Source organism: Camelina sativa, chromosome 17, assembly GCF_000633955.1.
Source record: "Camelina sativa cultivar DH55 chromosome 17, Cs, whole genome shotgun sequence".
NCBI classification, from domain to species: domain Eukaryota; kingdom Viridiplantae; phylum Streptophyta; class Magnoliopsida; order Brassicales; family Brassicaceae; genus Camelina; species Camelina sativa.
Window position 1 is genome coordinate 23,635,091 of NC_025701.1, and position 5,068 is coordinate 23,640,158.

The 5,068-nt window shown below is 38.0% G+C and overlaps 1 pseudogene; it reads left to right on the plus strand.

The window, feature by feature from the left end:
- The window catches only part of LOC104759756, a 26,526-nt pseudogene extending 22,650 nt beyond the window's left edge, over nt 1-3,876 (plus strand).

The window sequence follows — 5,068 nt, forward strand, 5'->3', positions numbered from 1 at the left end:
ACTCTGCCCCTCCTGAGCAACATCGCTCTACGTCTATCACTCCCCACCAACCTCAACCACAACAACCACAAATACCTCAACCCGTTGAACCACCACAAAATGCAAACTCGAGCCAAAAATGATATCACCAAACCGAAAAACAAATTGAATCTACATGTTAGAGGTCCGCATCAATACAGGGAACCCCGTACCGTGGCTCAAGCCTTAAAGGATGATCGGTGGCGACCGTCCATGTCTGATGAGTACAACGCTCAGATGGCTAATCACTCTTGGTATTTGGTTCCTCCACATCCTTCCCAAAATGTTATCGGTTCAAGCTGGGTTTTCACAACAAAATACCATCCTAATGGTGAGCTCAATCGCTATAAGTCACGCCTTGTTGCAAAGGGGTATCATCAACGCCATGGGGTCGATTATGCTGACACCTTTAGTCCGTTCATTAAAACGACGACGATACACTTGGTTCTCGATGTTGTTGTTGCTCACTCATGGCCGGTAAAACAAGTAGACGTAAACAATGCTTTCTTGCAGGGTGAGTTGACTGAGGAGGTCTACATGGAACAGCCCCAAGGCTTTGTTGATCCTACTCTCACAGAATATGTTTGTCGATTACGCAAGCCCATTTACGGTCTTAAACAACCTCCTCGCGCTTGGTATATGTCTCTCAAACAACACCTACTCCAGTCCGGTTTCACCAACTCTCTTGCTGACACGTCCTTGTTCATTAAACGGAGTGGTTCGGTGTATGTTTATGTTCTTTTCTATGTTGACGATATCCTTCTCACAGGGAGCTCATCGCACATTGCTGAAACACTTGCCTCCTTCGCTTCTCGCTTCTCCATCAAGGATCCCACCGACCTGAGCTACTTTCTTGGTGTCGAAGCCACACAGACCAAAGCTGGACTTCACTTAATGCAACGTAAGTATATCGTTGACCTCTTAGCAAGACACAATATGCATGATGCAAAGCCTGTTGCGACGCCAATGGCGACTTCTCCGAAGCTCACAAAGTCCGGTGGCTCCCTCCTGGCTGATCCTTCTCCGTATCACTCCGTCGTTGGTAGCCTACAGTACCTTGCTTTCACTCGACCTGATATCTCTTATGCTGTGAATCGTCTTTCTCAGTTCATGCATCAGCCGAATGATCTTCACTGGCAGGCTGCTAAGCGGGTTCTACGTTATCTCGCTGGCACTCAAACTCATGGTATCTTTCTTCGTGCACTTTCTTCTCTCACTCTTCGAGGTTTTTTGGATGCAGATTGGGCTGGTGATGTTGATGATTATGTCTCTACCAATGCTTATGTCATTTATCTTGGCACAAACCCTGTCTCTCCGAGCTCAAAGAAGCAACGAGGTGTTACACGTTCTTCAACTGAGGCGGAATATAGGGCTGTGGCCAACACAGCCTCGGAGCTTTGTTGGTTGTGTTCTTTGCTTACTGAACTGGGTCTCACTCTTCGCTCACCTCCGATCATTTATTGTTATAACATTGGCGTCACCTACCTTTGCGCCAATCCAGTTTTCAATTCAAGAATGAAACATATTGCACTTGACTATCATTTCACGCGGAATCACATTCAAGATGGTATGCTTCAGGTTCAACATGTATCCACCAAGGATCAACTTGCTGATGCCCTCACTAAACTGATATGTCAACAACAGTTTGTCACGGCATGTTCCAAGATTGGTGTCACAAGCGCTCCTCCATCTTGCGGGGGTGTATAAGAGTCAATACATATAGGACTCTAAATGTAATTACTTAGTACTAGGTTTAAGTTGTATTTTAGTATAAATATGTAAACCCTTTCATTCAATATCAATACATTCCATTCTCTACAGAAACTTCCTTGGTTCCTCAGTGCGCTTCCTTCCGCTGATTGTGCTAAAGGTAGCCATGGTCCTTATTCTAGTAGTGTTGATTTGCAAGGTTCCACACTATCTCCTTTTTATTTTTGAATCCATTTAACTGTCATCGATTCTAGCATGGTATTGATACCCAAATATGTAATATGTATGTTCTCCTTTCTTACCAGGCTATGAAAATGGTATCATTCAAGCTTCATCGTTCCGCACTTATTATACACCCCTTAATAAGCAGGTTGCAAGTCTCTAATCTTGTGTTAGTTTATACTGAAAGTTGTTTTCAGGTTGACTATGTTAATTCAATGAGAGCTGCTCAAGAGTTTAGTGCAAAAGTTTCCGGTTCCTTAAAGGTAAACATTATATACTACCACCATATATTGATCGATGCAAGTGACATGATTTCATATTTTGATAAACAAATGACTAAACACTTTTTTCCCCCTTTACTATCTAGTTGGATATGGTTTTCTTATTGAAACTGCTCTAGCTTGTCGCAATTTCTTCATCACTATGGTCTCTGCTAAAGTTTCTTTCTAGCGAACTTAATGTCTAACCTGTAGTTTATTCTCTTTCAGATGGAGATTTATCCATATTCAGTATTTTATATGTTCTTTGAGCAATATCTTGACATATGGAAAACTGCATTAATCAACCTCTCCATAGCCATCGGTTTGTAAATCTTATATTCTCAGATCTTAGCTTGAGTTTCTAGTTGGTAGGTCTTGATTCTAACTTTTGACTTCGAGCTGACTTTGAATTTTTTTTTTTTTTCATCTGCCGTGTTTGTCGTGTGTTTAATCATCACATGCAGGTATCACTCTAAAGCTCTTTCCCACTGAAATATACTCTAACCTGTGTGTTAATCATAGTTTTCTTGCTAGATATGGTAAACCTGATTCTACATTTTTTCCCCTCTGTCTGCTTTCTAACTCAGCTTCTGGAGCTCTGTCATTATTTTTCTGGTGATTGCAATGATCATTATTGATCTCCTGGTACTTTACTCTGTCATTGTTATGAAGAAAACGATCTGTTTTCATACTCTCAGATTACTAACGTGATACTCGACCTACCCTTGATTTAAAACATGCTAGGGGGTTATGGCAGTCTTTCATATCCAGCTAAACGCACTGTCGGTTGTAAATCTAATCATGTCCGTGGGCATAGCGGTTGAGTTTTGTGTACACATAAATCACGCTTTCTCGGTCAGTCCCCCTCTGTCTGTATTAACAGTATTAACATTCAAAATGATATTTTCATCCTGACGAGAATTTCCTAAATGCTCAGATAAGCTCTGGGGACAGAAACCAACGGATGAAAGAGGCGCTGGGTGGGATGGGAGCTTCAGTTTTCAGGTATTTTGTCTCTCTTCAACTCGATCTATGAACATAGAACACAAACCAAAGATTCTGTTTCCCTCGGTATAAGATGATAAACGCTTAGCAAAGCCCATAACTTCCCCACGCGTTTACTCGGGAAGAATCCACCAATTCCCGTGATGGATCTCACAAACAAGAACTGCTTCCTATTTATTAGAATTGCTTCCTAATATTTATTTATGTTCTGTATATTGGATTATTCTGATATTCGTATCATGTACTGTGGCAGTGGAATTACATTGACTAAGCTAGTTGGGGTGATTGTGCTCGGTTTCTCAAGATCAGAAGTCTTTGTGGTATGTGCTTTTTTTTTTTTTAATTCTTTCCTTTCCTTTTCGTATTTGGCTTCTGAATTTGTTTTTGTATCTCCCACAGGTCTACTACTTCAAGATGTATCTGACACTAGTCCTACTTGGTTTTTTGCACGGCCTTGTATTTTTACCGGTAAGTCATATGATCATTCAAACATTCACTCATGTTAGATTTTTTTCTTATGTATTATTGACATATTGGTTTGAATGATGAAGGTGTTCTTGAGCATGTTTGGTCCATCACCAAGACACGTAGAAGGAGAAAGGCAAGATCATAGCCATAGGCCTTCGGTTTCATCGCTGCCATAGCTGAATTAGGGGTTTTAGATTTTCTTTTTAATTTATAGTCATCCATTCGTAGATGATTAGAATTGTTTTACCACCCACAACCACAGGGAAAGCTAAGTTCAGTGCAGAGCAAAAAACAAAAGTAAGAAAAAAAAATCAAACCAAATGTTCTTCTTTCGGCCGGTGTTAATGTTTCCATTATTACCAATTCATGATTTATATTTTATTGTGATAGTAATATAACATCCATACAGTGAGCTTCTCTATATGAATGAAAACTTGACTTGATAAAAACAGTGCGATGCAAGCTAAATTATATTATCAAATTTATAGATATTTACAGATTTTGTATTGTAAGAGGATGATGGTTTAGTGATACGCACATACCGAATAGTTTGAAACTAAGGTAGTGAATGGTAACACCATTATTTGCAGAATTCAAACAAAAAATTGAAAACCACTAATGAGTCACCATTCACAGCTTCATTTTTTAATTTGCGTTTTCTCTCACTAAAAAAATTGTAAAGTGTGCGTTATTGTATACAACCATAATCAATACAATAAAAATAAGATGTGTTTCTTTCCAGTGTTGACACCTCAGCTTTTTAGTCGAAGGAGGAATTGACACATCAATTAAAATATTTACACAATAAAATTATAACATTAATACACATCAGTTTTTTGTTTGTCTACATGGACACATAATTGAACCAACAGACTAAGATGCAGAGCATTATCGATATTATATAATTGAATATGGCACAAAACGTTTGTATGATTCTATTCCATGTATGAATGTATTACATATGTTGCCGTGAATAAAAAGATACAAAAATTAACAGCCAAACGAGAAAACTTACCTAATTAAATTTATAAGATGAACTCTAGAATAGGTATATGATTTAGAGACAAAGTTGATGATTTTAGAACAAAAAAGATGGAAAATTCAGAACCAGAGAATTAGAGAAATAGACAATAGTGAACAAGGGTAAGGATGTGCAGTAAAGAGGCTAGAGGAAGAAGAAAAAATGATCTCTAGGTTAATTGATTTTTTTTCTGTCAGTTTCTAAAAAGGTAATATTATTTTTTTATAAAAAAGTAATATAAAAAAGTAAAAAAAGTAATATTTATTAAAGAGATATTTTAGAAATAATTTGTAGCTATTATTTATGAACAAAAACGAAAAATAAATAATAACAAAAGATTAACACTTTTGGAGACTCGAACCTA